The sequence below is a fragment of the Aedes aegypti genome, chromosome 3, assembly GCF_002204515.2.
Source record: "Aedes aegypti strain LVP_AGWG chromosome 3, AaegL5.0 Primary Assembly, whole genome shotgun sequence".
NCBI classification, from domain to species: Eukaryota; Metazoa; Arthropoda; class Insecta; order Diptera; family Culicidae; genus Aedes; species Aedes aegypti.
This window is the reverse complement of record NC_035109.1, coordinates 153,308,362-153,327,373: the sequence shown is the minus strand read 5'-3', so window position 1 is coordinate 153,327,373 and position 19,012 is coordinate 153,308,362. Positions and strand designations below refer to the sequence as shown.

General features: G+C 38.3%; 1 protein-coding gene and 1 long non-coding RNA gene across 3 annotated transcripts in view; both read left to right on the top strand.

Annotated features, from left to right (window-relative positions):
- LOC5577951 (prostaglandin E2 receptor EP4 subtype) overlaps positions 1 to 19,012 on the top strand; it is a 73,987-nt gene that overhangs the window by 14,097 nt on the left and 40,878 nt on the right. The gene's annotated exons all lie outside the window — the stretch shown is intronic.
- Positions 5,537 to 8,782, top strand: LOC5577952. Its single transcript, XR_002501363.1, has 3 exons — positions 5,537 to 5,781; positions 5,871 to 6,146; positions 8,584 to 8,782. It is a non-coding gene; the product is annotated as an uncharacterized LOC5577952 (long non-coding RNA).

The window sequence follows — 19,012 nt, the reverse complement described above, 5'->3', positions numbered from 1 at the left end:
TAACGCGAAAACATTGTCAGTATGTTTTTAGGTCATAACCGTACGTAACCGTATAAAAATTCAAAACTCCTATAATTCACCTGTTTTAAATTCTTTAAAATATTGCATTTTTTTGGAGTACGGACAGATTTTTGTACGAAGTTCCTCAAAGCGTCATGCGAAGGAAGGAGAAACAAAAGCAGGTTGAAAGGTTGAAGCAGGTAGAGCAATTGATGGTTAATGGTAAAATGAAAGTCAAGTGATTATTTATCTTATTTCTAGAGGTAAATTGCAGGATAGTTAAAACATCTCTAATTAATTGACAAATAAAATAAATTTCTCAAGAAGTTGCATCAGAATCTTCTTTAGAAATTATTCTGAAAAATATCCTTCCTTGACTTCCGGTTTTCTAGAATTCTTCCAGCGAGCCTATAGAAATTCCGCCCTAGTGTATTCTGCTAATAATTGATAACATTATTTCCAAAGAAGTGTTTCAAGGAAGATCAATACAAATTTCTTTACTCTTCTACTTCTCAGTTATTTTGCTACATATTTCTCTACAGATTCCTGAACCGCTATGCCAATTTCGAAAGCAAAACTTTTTCTGGGGTTTTCAACAAATTTCCTCTGAAAAATTCGCAGGCAAGCGACATCTAAAAACTGTTTTTTTTTTCAATTCTAGAATAATCCGGGGATTTGAAGAGAAATTTCTCGAAAAAGAAAACATAGAAGAATGTTTGACGCATTTTTTTATGTATTTGGAAATATTTGTTAAGGACTTTTATGAACTTTGCGGAAGAATTTGTAATAAAATTTATGGAAAAAATATTCAAAGGGATTCGCAAAGAATTTCTAGAAGAACATTCAGCAAAATATCTCAGTATTAGATTTGACAGAATCAAATTTTTGAGGAATTGCGATTAAAAACTGAACTTGTGAAAGATTCACTAACATTTTTTAGGTAAATCCGGGAACATATTCCGAAATCAATTTGCTAATGAAAAATAGACAAACAACCCGAGGAAGAAAGAATAACTCGCAATAACTTATGCATACCATATTTTGGTATCATACCATAATTAGGTATTGTTCAGTTTTCAATACCTCGTTTTGGTATTATAAAGGTATTTAAAAAAAAATGTTTCAAGCAATTAATAATACTTCATTTTGGTATTCGAAAGGGATTGAGGACTGCCGGAGGTGAACTATTATTGAAAAAAAAATCACTTTTATATGAAAACCTATCAAGTATTATTTAGGTATTACAATACCTGATCTAATTATCAGCTTGGCATTTGTAGAATATGCAGAAGGTATTATTTGAGGTATTTTACCTCTTATGCAGGGCTCATTCATACCTCATTCAGGTTGTAAGTATTGAAAATTATCTGGTGTGGAATACCTCAATTTGGTATTCAGTAATTATTTTCTTCTGCTAGGTAAGGAATGAATGTCAACAAGGAGGAATTCACTATGAAAATATGAATAAGTCCCACAATATTATGTGACTTATTTACAAGACATTTTCAAAAGTTCTGAAGCCACCCTTCTAAACCCTATCTAAAGAAAATTTGGATACGCCAAAATTCCATGAAAGTAATGTCTTAATTTTCAACAAGAATTTTCGCTATTTATTGTCTTAGAAATTCCTTTAGAAATTCTGTCTATATTTTTCAATTATTTTTTTCGGACACTATACGAGTTGGAGTTAGTGTATGGATTTCTTTAGTGAATTCTCATTACCGAACATCTCGAGCAGGGTATCCTCCAAAAACATAATAAATCAGAATGCAGGGAATATGCTGCTTTATGCTGAAACAGTATTAATTGGATTTGGAACGAATTTTGGGAATCGAATTTCCAGGATATTGACGCTTTTATTGTCGAGAAATTGGGCTTATCGCATACAACAAAAAGTTATTTCTAACAGTAACCATTCGATCGACAGCAACGGTTAAATTATCGGTTGTTGCGCGATTCACCGAAGTCAGAACCACCACGCTGCTGCTATGTGAGACAAGCTAAGTTTCCTCACTTCAGCTGTTTAACATAAGAAAACGTAACTACTGAAGAGATTTTTGTCAATAACCATGACTCTTGTTATTGACAAAAATCTCTTAAGTAGTTACATTGATTCAGAAGATTCTGCTACGTGTTAATTTGTTGTGTTTTTTTTATTATCATCAAAAATTCTGGGGGGGGCCTGGATGATTCTGGAGGGGGCCAGGCCCCCCTGGCCCCCCCTGTTCCTACGCCAATGGTTATTACCCCAAAGGACGGATGTAGCATGGAAAGGAAAGGTCAGGACATACATGAGGTTGGCAAGATTGTGCATGGACGAAAACTACTTTCAATTTCGAGGAAATTTCTACAAACAGACGAAAGGAGCCCCCATGGGAAACCCTCTCTCCCCGTTTTTGTGCGAACTATTCATGGAGAATTTTGAGGAAAATTTAAAGAAACAAGGAGTTTTACCGGATAAATGGTGGAGATATGTCGACGACATTTTCAGCGTTATCAAGCGGAACGATCTGGCTAATATTTTGGATACAATCAACAGCGTACACAAGGATATCAAGTTCACCCACGAGGAGGAGAAGGATGGAAAACTATCATTTTTGGATCTACTTGTCACCAGGGAAGAAAGTTCAACTTACAATTTCGAAATCTACAGGAAGCCTACAAACACCCAGCGAGTTATCCCTTACACATCGAATCATTCGTTCCAGCATAAGATGGCAGCGTTTCACCACATGATCCACAGGATGCAGACTCTACCTCTCAGCGAACACGGAAAGACCAAGGAACTGGAATATATCTACGAGACGGCAAGAATCAACGGATACAAGGAAAGGACGATAAAAGCTATCATCGACAAAAAGGAAAGACAGCGAATTCGGAATGCTTTGACGACACTAACCCCTATCACCGAACCCATGAAGAGAGTATCCATCCCATACGACGTACACATCAGCAAACAGCTCCGCCCAAAGCTAAGGAATTTCGGAATCGATTTGGTATTTTCCAGCAGAGACAACCAACTTAGAACTTCGTTAGGCTCTACCAAGGATCCGGTAAACACACTAAACAAGGCTGGTGTTTACAAAATCAGCTGTTCCCACTGCAGCAAGGTCTACGTTGGTCAAACAAAGCGGTCTCTCGAGGTTAGATTCAAGGAACACTTAGCGGAAATAGGAAAAGCTCAGAAGACGATAGACAAGGGGATGACATACGATTTCAAATCTAAGGTGGCAGAACATATCTTTTCAGAAGGACATACAATTACGATGGCCGATATCAAAATTTTGAGAAATGTTTCTTCTCCTTGGAAACTGGATGTGGCGGAGAGTCTGGAAATTTGCAAACAGGTACCTACGACGCTACTCAACAGAGACAACGGCAACGGCAATACATGGCTATTCAACTTGGTACCTACTAATCGTTCCCGTGATGTACCTTTCAGCATTTAAAGTTTCAACAAAAGAGGGATGGAATGTACCTAAAGCTCATAAATTTTAAGTTAAAAAATAATAATGGGTAGGGAAATACGTTTATACCAAGTGTTAATATATAATGTGTGCATACGATGGTTTTCTTCAAGTCGAGTCTAGTACACGACACTGAAGACGGCCTTACAGTTGAGGTCGAAATACGCGTATCTGTCAAAGGATACAAACTCTAGTGGAATTAAATGGTATAGTACTAAATTCGGTTTTTTCATCTACTTATAGGTATTCTACTAAACAGCTCGAAGATTTATTATCATGTAATTCATGATTAATATCTAAACAATCACAGAGATCGAAATAATGGGACAGATATGCTTTTGCTAGCAACTAATTGCATCGATAGTATTCAAATGTAGTTTCTCCGTTATCTTTATCTATCTTCTATCTTCTATATAAATAAAAATGGAGTGGTGTTTGTATGTCACGAAATGGCTTGCGAACGGGCCACCAGGTTTTGACAATTCTTTCACTGAAGACCCGCGGTTTCGACATCGTAGCGCTGCAGGAGGTGTGCTGGACAGGAGCATTGGTGCGAACGTTTAGAGGTAATCATACCATCTACCAGAGCTGCGGCAACACACGCGAGCTGGGAACAGCTTTCATAGTGATGGGTGATATGCAAAGGCGCGTGATCAGGTGGTGGCCGATCAATGAACGAATGTGCAAGTTAAGAATCAAAGGCCGATTCTTTAACTTCAGCATAATCAACGTACATAGCCCACACTCCGGAAGCACTGATGATGACAAGGACACATTCTACGCGCAGCTCGAACGCGAGTACGACCGCTGCCCAAGCCACGACGTCAAGATCATCATAGGAGATTTGAACGCTCAAGTTGGCCAGGAGGAGGACTTCAGACCGACGATTGGAAAGTTCAGCGCCCACCGGCTGACGAACGAGAACGGCCTACGACTGATAGATTTTGCCGCCTCCATGAATATGGCCATTCGTAGCACCTATTTCCAGCACAGCCTCCCGTATCGGTACACCTGGAGATCACCTCAGCAGACAGAATCGCAAATCGACCACGTTTTGATCGATGGACGGCACTTCTCCGACATATCCGACGTCAGAACCTATCGTGACGCTAACATTGACTCCGACCACTACCTGGTGATGGTGTAACTGCGCCCAAAACTATCCGTCATCAACGGTCATGTACGGTACCGACGCCGCCCCGGTACAATCTCGAGCGGCTGAAACAACCGGATGTCGCCAATGCGTACGCGCAGCATCTTGAGACAGCGTTTCCGGATGAGGGCGAGCTCGATAGGGCCCGTCTTGAGGACTGTTGAAGGACAGTCAAAGCAGCCATTAACGACGCTGCCGAAAGCGTTGTCGGATATGTAGAACGGAGCTCAAGAAACGATTGGTTCGACGAGGAGTGCCAGGAGGTTTTAGAGGAGAAGAATGCAGCGCGGGCTGCAATGCTGCAGCATGGTACACGGCAAAACGTGGAACGATACAGACTGAAGCGGAAACAGCAAACCCCCTATTCCGGGACAAAAAGCGCCGCCTGGAAGAGATGGAATGCCAAGAGATGGAGTTGCTGTACCGTTCTCAAGAAACGCGGAAGTTCTATCAGAAGCTCAACACATCCCGCAAAGGCTTCGTGCCGCGAGCTGAGATGTGCCGGGATAAGGGGTCATGCACAAATTACCTCACACTCCAAGGGGGGGGGAGGGGGTCAAGCCAAGCGTGACAAGCCTTGCAAAATTTTCGAGGGACTCATACAAAAAACGTGAAAAAAGGGGTGGGGGAGGGGGTCGAAAAAGTCGAAATTTAGCGTGACATAATTTGTGTACCATCCCTAAGGATGGGAGCATCTTGACGGACGGACGCGAGGTGATCGAAAGGTGGAAGCAGCACTACGATGAACACCTTAATGGCGCAGAGAACACAGGCACAGAAGGTCAGGACAACGAAGGCGATGGCTACGTCAGCACAGCGGACAGCGGAAATCAACCAGCTCCCACGATGGGGGAAGTTAAGGATGCCATCAACAATCAATATGAAACTATCGATTTTTTCGGGAGAACGGTTGGTAGAGTGTGAACGACCCCGGTACCCACGCCGCGATTTGACGTTTTCATAATCTCATAATTTTTCTTCGCCCCCTTTTCTCAGTTTCGCGTTTTGTTTTTGTTTACATCAACAGTTTTGAACTTTTTTTTCTTCGAACTTTTCCTCGGTCATGTTTGTTTTGGCGATGTAGCTGGAGTCCGCGTTCGCGTTTTTCTCCTGTGCTTTTCCGCGTTTTCTGTGATTTCTGTCGTGAAAATATTACGAAAAGTAAGTTCTTAAATACATTTGCAGTTGTGTAGCGATCCTTCGGCCTATCCGAGAAACTCGTGTATTGACTAATTCCTGTTTTTTTTCAGGCAGAATAAAACGGCCCGATTCCCAAAGGAGGCAGTTATCGTCGAGTACCACAAACGTCTAGTGCACCAGCTTCCGATCTGGCTCATCCAAAGGATTTCCTCATTTATATAATGAAGCAGCAGATTTTGTGCTCCGGCTTCCGAGTTTGCCGGTTTCTGGGATGTGGGACAAGAGCTTCAGCCTGTATCCATCCATCCCATTCGAAACATCACGCCAAACGGAGGAAACAGACCTATTCATCGAACGGAACCAATAGGTCGAGTACCATTAATCGGGTAACTACATATATTGAATGTTCTGCCTTTCACTTCGAACATTTTTGAACTTGAAGAAAACCTGTAATTCTCAGGGAGTTTCGGTTCAAATCAAGGAATTATTTTGATTCACTACTGGACTACGAAGCTTCCAGTGCGAAAATGCGAATACAAGTGCGGGATTTTATTGAATCATGTTGGTGCCTTCAGAGCACTTATTCTTTGGATTGGGAAGAATAAGTCCGCTAAGGACACCGAGTCAATTTATTGTGATCGCGCTCTTTTCTGTTTCCGCACTTGTAAGAACTCCTGCGATAGTCCAGTTGTAAAAGAAATGCGCAATTGAACATAGCATAATATGTCCATTTTCTAATCTAATCTAAGCGCTTGCACAGCTAATGTTGAAAAGCATCAAATGTATTAACAAATAATTAAGATTAATAATTATAATAATTAACATTGTCCAACACATCTTCTGTATGATTCAAAAAAGTCTCAGATCTCCCATAATCTCTGGGTATCAATAATTATTCAAAATTATCACAGAATATTTCGTCCCTGGGCTTGGGATTATATTTTCCAGGGAACGATGAGTTTTGATAATTTATCGCTGTTAGTAGCTTTGATCAGATGTTGGGTGAATTTCAAAGCAATGGCAACCTTTTTATTATAAAATTTAGATTTTGTCTTCTGACCTAAAGATTCTTGTTAAACTACTGCATAGTACGGCTATCACTCATCAAAATTAATTTCACTTCGGGAAAATATAATTTCAAACTGGCGAGAAGATTACAAACTGAGGGTGGGTTAGGAGCACAGTCAGACCCTTGAATGTGCAATGTGGGGTAGTAATTGGAAATGCCATTGTAATCTTCTGTGATGTTTTCGAAAACCAACAGGGCGCGTGCACCGGGTTGCGGATAGCAAAGGAAGATCAATGGCATCTACTTAAAATAATAAAGCAAAAAGCCGTTCTATGATTAGGTAATGTTTAGCGATCTTCTATGGTGTTCTGGTACTATAAAATTCATCACTCACTGGGAATTCTGGCCTTGATAATATCAATAGTGATAAAAACATAAAATAATACCTAATACTCAATAAGTACAATGTAGCTTCAATGTAGTAATAAATGAAATAAAATCAATTTTCTATACTTGACAAGGTTTTGAAGACAATCAATGAGTGAAAGAACTACCTATTAGAAAAGCCACATCAGCTAAGGCTATACGCATACAAATGTTGGTCATAAGGTCATGGCGAGCATTCGGTATGTATGTCTATGACTGGTTCTGATCTAATAGGGGCACTAGAAAACCACGCGGACAATTTCGAAACAAATTATTTTTATACATCGGTCTTATGATCCGAAAGGCTCAGCTATGCTGTAATGTCAGCTATTCATTAGTGCTGTTTAATAGTTTATTATTCTAACAAAACTACATAATTACTCATTACTAATCACTTTTCCTATATTCTCTCTTTCTCACCTTCTTATCTGTTGCATGATTATGATCATTACTAATATAATGCATGAGCATGCACAATAAGAATAATTTCATAATTGTAAGCAGTCAATGGATAACTGGATAGAATAGCTTCGAAAAGGATGCTCAAAACAGAATAATTCTGGTCAGGGAAGTATTAGCATCATGAGTAAGTAACACATTTCATTTTAATAATTACAAATATTTTTATATAAATCAGCACCGCCAATCAGTGAACTGAATTATAATTTTATATCTGTACATGATAAAAACAGATAAAGTTTGTAAAGTTGTCACCATCGATTGAATTGCGTTCTTTATAGTAATGTTCAATCATTATCGAAAGCTCCCAAAGCGTCGCATCGTGCCATCAGCAGTTCTTAGCATCACTTTCATATTGTTATTACTTTGTTGTTTATTAAATTTCTATAAAGCGATCAGCTCATTCTTTCTTACTTGTACAATTGTTTGGAATTTTAATAAATCAAACCAAACTTCAAAACTCAAATTAAATTGCTCTCAGCACATGTACATTTTCCAGCATTAATAGCATTACTGTGTCGAGTCTTCTCCAATTTCCTATACCCTACCCCAACCCTTCCTATCATTTCCGATGGTGTTCAAGCGGTTCGCATAGACTATTACGGCCATTACCTATCCCTGCCCCCGGCTTTGGACTGACTTGCGCTCTTATTGCCCCACCAAACGCTGCAAAATGAAAATGAAAATTATCACAGAATATTTCGTATTTTTTCTATATTTTTTTCTGGAGTTTTGCGCAAAAATAATTTCAGCTTATAATTGGAGGCAGTCCGTCTAAAAATATACACGACCTCATTCATTTATATTTAGAGTCTCTATGAATCAAAGAACCTCAACTACATGATTTTCGTCACCCACGGCTACGGCACCTTACTTTAAAAAAAAATGCAAATCATTGTGATTATTTTATTTATTTCTTATTTTTCCAGATCATAACAAATGGTTCCGATATATGTATCGAACACATCGCATTCTCTAGGTCATGGTCCAGCCAGGGGACTGATTCGGCATTTCATTCGTATGAGTATAGAGCATATAAGTTTCATAATTATTGAATATCAAATGTGATACGTTATAATATGTTCAAATAAATTATTTAGTGCTGTGTAAAATCACAGGTATTGAGCAGTCGTATAGAACATCATTGAGATCCTTAAAAAATCCTAGAAGGGTTCTTGGATTCCCGCCAAGCTTATAGGTTAGAAGATGTAAGATTTTCATTCAAGTTCATGGTAAATTATTGATGGAACCAAGAATCCTTCCGGTAATCGAAATTGAACCAGTTTTGAAAAACAGCTGACAAGGTACTTAATGGATTGCCAAAAAGATTTTCAGTGGAATCCATAAAAGATACTTGACGTTTTTCGTAAAGGTCTTACCACATTTCTAGTCGTCGACCTTTGCCACAAATTTCTTGGAAGTCCTTAAGTGTTTTCTAGTCAAGTTCTGGACAGATTCAATAAATATCTTGTTTGGCGTTTTCTCGAAGATATATACTGCCCATAAACGCACAATTGTCTCATGTGAATAGGAAATCCAGCAAACATGGGATTGACATGCATTTATGGGCAGTATACTGAACATTTTTGTTGAAGCCTTCCACAGTGGGGCAGATCGCTGTTGTCGACGCCAGAAACTTCTAGTACTCTGGATATGCATCCTAGAGGTTTGGTGTCTTCAACAAAGTATTTTGGAATAATTTGTACTGTATTTTGACCCCTTCGGATTTGATCTATATAATTCAAAACCCAGTAACCCCCCCGAAATAACTCCGACCACACATTCCCGAGATCTTTTAGCCACTAACTAGAAACTAGATATATGGACGAATATACTGCCGTGAATCGCAAGTCAGTCCCATCTGCATTTTGGTCAAAATTGAGTTGAGTTCAGTTTCCAATATACCTTCCAATGCTCTTTCAGCTGCACTAATAAGATAATATGATTTGTTCAGAAAAACTCGAAAAAAACAGCAAGTTAAATTGTCCCATAATGAAATGTAATCGCATATCAGTCCCACTACAGATTTCCGCACCGTGTCACACAAAAATCAATCTTGTTTGGGTCATCTTTATATTTTTCTCGGAAAGATATCGTAGTGAAAAGCAAATTGTGAAAGTTTCATTAAGATATGAACATATTTCAATTCTCTGGAATTTTTTGAATATTCGTATGGAAAACGAGTTTTAAAACTTCACAGGCCATTTTCTCAATGCCTACTTTTTACAGATGGGAGTGACTTGCGATCCACGGCAGTATACTAACAAAAAATAATTAAAATCCGTTAAGTATTCGCTGAGCGGTCAGAGTTTTAGTATTTTCACTCAGGCCTATACGGGTTAATACAGGATGTTGAAAGAGCATTGAGTAGACTTGTCGGACTGTGGACTGATTAACATATACTTTTATTCTTTATTTACAGGATATAAAAATAGCGAAGATGAAAATTAATGTTGTCTTCTCTCAATTATTATTTACAAATATTTTTATCATTATTTAAACCTTAAGTCTGATAACAATATTTAAAACATATACAGAAATTTTTCAGTTTCCTCAAGCATTCGTATACAAATTGTATAAAATAATGCTGGTACATGCTGATTCCTCATGGCTTCGATTACAAGAATGATTCTTCCAGGAGATCTTCGACGATTTAATTCTTATGAGAATATATACGGAGATTGTTATAAGAATTCCTCCATTTTTTTTCAGGGAATCTGAGTGGTATTATTGTAAGGATATTATTTGATATTCTTAAATAATCTTAATTATTCTCAAATATTCTTGAACATCAAAACTTTTAAAATATTATTATTATTATTGTCTTTATTAAAAAGATTTTCTCAAACATGATCAATTATTCTTAAATGTTCCTCAATGTTTCTAAATAATCTGATCTATTATTAAATATTCTCAAACATCTTATACACTTTTAACCCTCTAATACCCAAATTTTTATTTTCGACCTAAATATAATTTTTAGCTATTCAAAATTGTTCTAAACACGTTTTGGGCAATGATTTATTTTAATTCGCAAATCTATGAGTTTTGGTTTTTGATTTTAATAATTTTTATTTTTGAACTTCTCTAGCCTTTACCATTTTTTCTTGAAGCCTCTTCTAATTACAGTGGGATTCCGTTTTTGGCAACAAAGTTGAAATTTTCAGTTGCCAAAAACGGAACCGTGCCAAAATCGGAACCCATTTTTTAATTTCAAGAATATCATTTGAACGTTGTTACATTATCATTATGGAACCAATGAATGAATTAATGAATTTTCTTTATTAAAGAGACTTTCAGCCCTTGGCTGGTTCGTCTCTAAGGTTATGGAACCAAATGATGGCCAAACTTCCCTAAGGTCGATTTTGTAGCAGATTTCCGTAGGATAGAGCTATGCTATAAACATATAGACCCGTCATATTAATCGTGACTGACGTTCTACACACTTTTCCTTGTTGAAGTATCTTCAGTAAGTTTTATATGCTTTATGTATTCCATTTTTTTACATAGGCCATGTAAAACACAAATCGCATAAGTGACCTTTAGTCAAGAACTGGTAATTCCTAAAAAGAGTGTGAGAATACAGATATACAATACAGATTTCATTTACGAAAAAAGTTGCGGAAACTGAATGATTTTTCTAATTTATTGAACATAGACAATATTGGGAAATTATGAGGTTATCGTTTAGAATTGCAACAATGCTGAAAATCCTCAAGACTCCGATGGAAAATTTCAAAAGTATAAAATAGCTTTCTAGATTAGTACTAGCAATCTCCAAATTCTGCCGGAAACCGTTTTTTTTTAATTTCTTTATTAGTATCAATCCAAACAATACATTCATTTCTTATATCTAGGTGTTCTTTGTTATTAGACAACACTATCATCCTAATTTGGTAAAACAAATTTAAGATTTTATTAACATTTTGTTAACAACATATTACATTTCATTTGCCGTAGCAGTTCAGATTTTTTACATGTGAGTTGATTTCACCTGCGTATAAGAGAACAAAAAACACGTTTTCAATTTGCTTAACCTAACTTAACCTAAATATATAACGCATTCATCGTGGCAATAGAAGATTGTAACGATTTTTGCCTGAAATTATTAATGATTTTATTTGACATTTGTTCCAATGTTTCAACATTGGATATTCTATGTAACTCATTGGTACTATACCAGAAAGGAAGCTTCACAATCATTTTCAAATTTTTATTTTGAATTCTCTGCAGAGCTTTCTTCCTGGTATTACAACAGCTAGTCCATATTGGTACAGCATACAACATGGCTGGCCTGAAAATTTGTTTGAATATCAAAAGCTTGTTCTTAAGACAAAGTTTTGATTGTCTATTAATAAGAGGATAGAGACTTTTTACATATTTGTAACATTTGGCTTGAATGCCCTCAATGTGATTTTTGAAAGTTAAATTCTTATCTAGCATGAGCCCTAGATACTTAACTTCATCTGACCAATTTATTGAAACCCCTCTCATCGTGACAACATGTCTACTTGAAGGTTTCAAATAAAGAGCTTTTGGTTTATGTGGGAATATTATTAGTTGAGTTTTGGAAGCATTAGGAGAAATCTTCCATTTTTGCAAGTATGAAGAAAAAATATCCAAACTTTTTTGCAATCGACTTCAGATGACTCGTAGGCTTCTTCCTTTGGCGGAGAGGCCTGTGTCATCCGCAAACAAAGATTTTTGACATCCCTGAGGTAACTCAGGTAAGTCTGATGTGAAAATATTGTATAATATTGGTCTCAAAACGCTGCCTTGGGGAACACCAGCTCTTACAGGAAGTCTTTCAGATCTGGAGTTCTGATAATTAACCCGAAGTGTACGATTTGACAGATAACTTTGAATTATTCTAACAATGTATGTTGGAAAAATAAAGTTTTTTAATTTTACGATCAAACCTTCATGCCAAACACTGTCGAATGCTTTTTCTATGTCTAGAAGAGCAAGACCAGTAGAATAGCCTTCAGATTTGTTGGAACGGATCAAATTTGTTACACGTAAAAGTTGATGTGTGGTCGAATGTTCATGGCGGAATCCGAACTGTTCATTGGCAAAAATTGAATTTTCGTTGATGTGGGCCATCATTCTGTTCAAAATGACCTTTTCAAAAAGTTTACTGATGGAGGAAAGCAAACTGATTGGACGATAGCTAGAAGCTTCTGCAGGATTTTTGTCTGGTTTTAAAATTGGAACAACCTTAGCATTTTTCCATTTGTCAGGAAAATATGCTAATTGAAAACATTTGTTGAATATATCAACTAAAAATGAAAAGCTACTTTCTGGAAGTTTCTTGATGAGGATGTAGAAAATTCCATCATCGCCAGGAGCTTTCATATTTTTGATTTTTTTTATTAATAGTTCTCACTTCTTCCAAATCAGTCTCACAGGCATTTTCGAAAACGTTCTCTTGATTGAGAATATTTTCGAAGTCCCGAGTAACTTGATTTTCAATTGGACTAGTAAGTCCTAAACTAAAATTGTGCGCACTTTCAAACTGCACAGCAAGTGTTTGAGCTTTTTCGCAATTAGTTAGTAATAATTTGTTTTCCTCTATCAATGCCGGTATTGGCTTCTGAGGTTTTTTCAAAATTTTAGATAATTTCCAAAAGGGCTTAGAGCCAGGGTCCAATTGAGAAATCTTATTTTTAACATTTTTGTTTCTTAATTTCTTTCTGCAAATCCTGCCATATAATTTTCATTGCAGGATCACGAGTGCGTTGAAATTGCCTTCTCCTCACGTTTTTAAGACGGATCAAGAGTTTAAGATCATCGTCTATAATCACGGATTCAAATTTTACTTCACATTTTGGAATTGCAATGCTCCTGGCTTCAACAATGGAATTTGTTAAAGTTTCAAGAGCATTGTCAATATCAAGTTTAGTTTGTAATGAAATGTTAACATTGAGATTAGAGTCAATATACGTTTCATATATATTCCAGTCGGCTCGTAAATAATTGAAAGTGGAGCTGTTTGGATTGAGAATCGCTTCATGGGATATTTGAAATGTAACAGGGACATGATCAGAATCAAAATCAGTATGAGTAACTAATTGGCTACAAAGATGACTAGAGTCGGTTAAGACCAAGTCAATCGTAGATGGATTTCTAGAAGAGGAAAAACATGTAGGGCTATCAGGGTATTGAATTGAGAAATATCATGAAGAGCACTCATCAAATAAAATTCTGCCGTTTGAATTATTTTGAGAATTATTCCATGATCGATGTTTGGCATTAAAGTCACCAATGACAAAAAATTGTGACTTATTGCGAGTCGATTTTCGCAAATCAGTTTGGAGCAAATTAACTAGCTGCCATTGAGAAGGCAAATAGAAATCTTTTCGATTCTCCGGAAAAATCATTTTGATTCTTCGAAGGAATTGTTTCGATTCCCCGGAGAAACCGTTTCGCTTCCCCGGATGAACCGTTTTCCTTCCCCGGAGAAATCAATTCAATTCGTTTTTGCTGCATCTGCTTGGTGGGTCCTCTACGCAGGGGAAGAACTGGCTGTTTCGGTTTCGGATCAACGGTCGGACATTCGTCCCGAAGCAACATGTTGGCGTACTTGTCGTTGGGATCCATTTGGAGGGCATTCGGATGGTACGCCAGGTAGGTTTCGATTTGGTCTAGGATGTCCTGTTCGAGGAAGCGCTGCTTCCGTAGCCTCTGGGGGCGGGCTTAAACTAGAAAAAGCGTTCACCAAATTGTACCTTGGCCTTATCGGCAGTGCTGGCGAACTCCATGGCACCGGATCTGGTGTCGAACTTGACCGCACAGGTTACTGTACTCTTTTGGATGAACTTGACGTGTTTCTCGAAGAACAGTTCACTGTAGATCCGTTCGTTCTTCATCCTGGTGGCCTGCAGACTTCGACTGGGATCGAAATAGACCGATTCCCGCCCGGGGAACACATTCAACGGGTACACCTTGTAGATCTCTCGGTGACACTTCCGGATCGCAAAATCCGCATCCCGTTCCGAAACGAAGTATACCAACATGTCGTAGATTCCAGCCTTGGATTGGAAGTCCAGGTGGTACTCGTCGATATTCCGGAACCACAAGCGCACATGAAGTCCCTTCCAGGCAAAGTACTCCCGGACGCTATCGAACTCGTCCGAACGATTCTCGCGATCTTAAATGTATAGAAAAAAAAATTGATTCTGAATATAATAATAAACTAACTAATTTTGATGCAAATCAAATTTTCAGCCGCGGACAAGTCTTTGACGAGAAAAAGAAAACAAATTTCGAAGCAAACCGACGACGAACTGTCAAAACAAGAAACGTCAATCTGGAAATTCGATATGCACGGAAAAAAAACTACACGGAAAATGGTTTTACTGGGTACCCGACTGGTCCCCCAAAAATTAAACGCGTTTCTTCGACAGTTCAATGTCTTACTTTTTAAGTCTATGATGCCATTCAACAGCTCAAGAACAACAAGGCCGCTGGCAAGGATGGTATCGGAGCCGAACTCATCAAGATGGACCCGGACAGGTTGGCCGCTTGTCTGCATCGGCTGATAGTCAGAATCTGGGAAACGGAACAACTACCGGAGGAGTGGAAGCAAGGCGTTATATGCCCTATTTACAAAAAGGGCGACAAACTGGAGTGTGAAAATTATCGTGCAATCACCATCCTAAACGCCGCCTACAAAGTGCTATCCCAGATTCTCTTCCATCGTCTATCACCTATAGCAAACGAGTTCGTGGCAAGTTATCAAGCAGGTTTCATCGACGGCCGCTCGACAACGGACCAGATCTTTTCCGTGCGGCAAATCCTCCAGAAATGCCGCGAGTACCAGGTCCCTACGCACCATTTGTTCATCGATTACAAGGCGGCATTACGATAGTATCGATCGCGTAGAGCTATGGAAATGGACGAAAACAGCTTTCCCGGGAAGCTCACAAGATTGATCAGAGCAACGATGGACGGTGTGCGAAACTGCGTGAAGATCTCGGGCGAACATTCCAGTACGTTCGAGTCTCGGCGGGGACTACGACAGGGCGATGGACTTTCGTGCCTGTTGTTCAATATTGCGCTTGAAGATGTTATGCGGAGAGCCGGACTTAACAGTCGAGGCACGATTTTCACGAGATCCGGACAATTTGTTTGCTTCGCGGATGACATGGATATTATTGGGAGAAAATTTGAAACGGTGGCAGATTTGTTCACCCGCCTAAAACGCGAAGCAACAAGAGTCGGGCTAATGGTGGATACGTCGAAAACAAAGTACATGCTGGTTGGCGGAACTGAGCGCGACAGGACCCGCCTAGGAAGCAGTGTTACGATAGACGGAGATACCTTCGAGGTGGACGAGTTTGTCGGATCCTTGTTGACGGCTGACAACAATGTTAGTCGAGAAATACGAAGGCGCATCATCAGCGGAAGTCGTGCATACTATGGGCTCCAGAAGAAACTACGGTCAAGAAAGATTCACCCCCGCACCAAATGTACGATGTACAAAACGCTCATAAGAACGGTAGTCCTCTATGGGCATGAGGCGTGGACTATGCTCGAGGAGGACTTGCAAGCTCTTGGGGTTTTCGAACGCCGAGTGCCAGTGATGCCACATACACAGATTTTTTCCTATTCTTGCCTACAGATGTCTGTGATCACAGATCGCCGATTTTTGAGATAAAAAAGATTTTCAAGATTTTGGGATATTTCACGAATTAAGGACACGGTTTTGGAAGATTCAAATCAGAAATGCTATTACTCTGTTTAGTTTTCCTAAAAACTTAAGTATTTTAAATTTTTTAGAAACAATTACCATGACCCCACAGTTATGGATCAAATAGTGTGGAGTCCAACCTATAAAATTCAATAAAACAACATGGAAAACGTAAAATGGTAATTTAAAAGCACGAATCGAATCGTTTCAAATTGAAACTTCGGTTAGTAAACTATTTCGAGTATAATATTTACAAAGGATTGCATAAAAATTAAATATTGTATCGGTTTCTGGAAACCATATTATGGATCAACGTTCATATTATGGATCAAATTGTGACATATTACGGATCAGTGCGCAAAATCAAGAGATTTTCAACTCAATGTATATGTATTGCATGTTTTGACGAAAGTTAACAATGCGTCATATATTACTGCAAAAAATAGCAGTGTTCGAGCTGGAAACAAGGGTAAAATGCCTTTTGTTTGTGATGCTGCATTGTTATAGCTGAGACATGAACTGTTTTCGCTCCACACCAAGTTTTTCACCCATTTTTGTCGGCTAAAAAATGAAATTTACAAACCTTGATGTTTTATTAGTTTTATCATTAGTGCTATTGTCTGAAAATGTCGAATCCAATGCCTAATTTGGCAGAAATCTAGATTCTTTGGAAGTGATCCATAACCGTGGTAAACAATCATTTCCTGATCCATATTATGGATCACTAGTTAAAAGTGCTAATATTCGATATTTAGAATCAACAATCGAGAAAAATGTTTTCCAAAGATGAATTCATACTCAATCGAAACGAATGAGTATGTTTTAAGCTATAACATTTGAATTTTACTACCTGTACACAGCTGTGGGAACTTATGAATGCTGACGGCCCTTCTTACAGAAAACGAACATATAATGATAGCTGTGTGGTACCAACTAAACATTTGTCAAATACACCGCTATTTAGCGGTTGAACGTAGTGCTTAACACTACAAATGGTAGAAGACAAATACCGTTTTGATTCATATTACGGACAGCTTCAAATTCCGGACACTCTCGTTTGTATGGGAAACATTTCACACGAAATGTTTCAATTTTCGCCGTCCAAAAGTTCTCATTTTCGTGGCTCGTTTTATTAGGTTTTTTCCATAAATATCATTGCAAATTTATAATGCCCAACTACCTTAGACGTCTCTTAAGTGGTTGAACGATTTCAATTGATGATTTGACTGTTCCATTAATGATTATCATGAGCTGTCCGTAATTCGAATCAAAGCGTCCGGAATATGAGGCAAAAGTGAGGGAGCGTCCGGAATAAGAATCATGAAAAGGCCACACGTTTTGATTTATTTAAAATTATTCAAGTTGCGGACGCGTATTCTTTACCCACCATCCGAAAGTTAAGGGCTTCCGACGCTCCATAACGCTAAAAAATCATTCAGAATGATTTATTTTGTATGGTCCATGCTGGGTTGTACTTCACTGAGGCCTTAAGTGTCCGTAATATGAATCAAAACGGTAGTATAACATGGGAAAAATATGTTTTACGTCAACTTTTATGTTTTGAGCGAGTTATCAGATGTTGAACGCCAAAGTGATCCGTCACTGTGGGTGATCCGTAACTGTGTGGGCATGGTATGCATATTAATTTTACATCTAGAAGAATAAGTTCCAATTAAAAATTGTTGACATGCCAAGAACAGCCGAAATACGTTTGCAAAGGTTCTTTTTGATCTAAAAACATTAAAAATTTGAATTTTTTACAACACAGATTTTTACCAAGATTTTTGGAGCTTGACTTAAGATAAAAAAGATTTTTTCAGCCAAAGACACAGATGAGAGTTGGAAAAAATGTGGCAACACTGCCGAGTGCTAAGGACGATCTTCGGCGGCGTACAGGAGAACGGCGTGTGGCGGCGAAGGATGAACCACGAGCTCGCTCAACTCTACGGTGAACCCAGTATCGTGATACGCTGGGCAGGGCATGTTGCAAGAATGCAGGACAAAAACCCTGTAAAGATGGTGTTCGCTACGAATCCGGTCGGAACAAGAAGGCGTGGAGCGCAGCGAGCTAGGTGGATTGACCAGGTGCACCAGGACCTGGAGAGCGTGGGTCACAGTCGAGGATGGAGAGAAGCGGCCATGAACCGAGTGAATTGGCGAATAATTGTTGGCGAGGCTTTATCAAGATAATTGATGTAAAGCCAAATAAATCAAAATCACGTTGCTAAGGATTTTCATCACAGTAAGCATGGAACAAATTTTCAGAAAAATGTCAATCTTGCATTCATTTCTGACGAGAAAAGAAGTAGTGCAACACATCGTTAAGCAAATTGAAGCTTTAGATAGGTATGTTGACTGCATTAGATGTAATGAGCATGATGAATGTGGTAATGTAGATATTTTCAGAGATAGGGTTTTTTTTTTTTCAAATGACTTATAGAGGAATTCGGAGTAAAACCGACTCCCTAAGCTTATTGATAAAATTTGTGTACATTTGCTTGTTAAACGAACCTAAAATTGTTGTAGAATCGCATATTGGTTATAAATCTATCAATCCTTTCGATCGATGGATGATATATTAAGGTTATATAGCGATTTAAATACAATTGATATTTCATAATTTTTAGGTGAGGCAATTGAGAGTGCGGGTAAGATCGACACCCTTT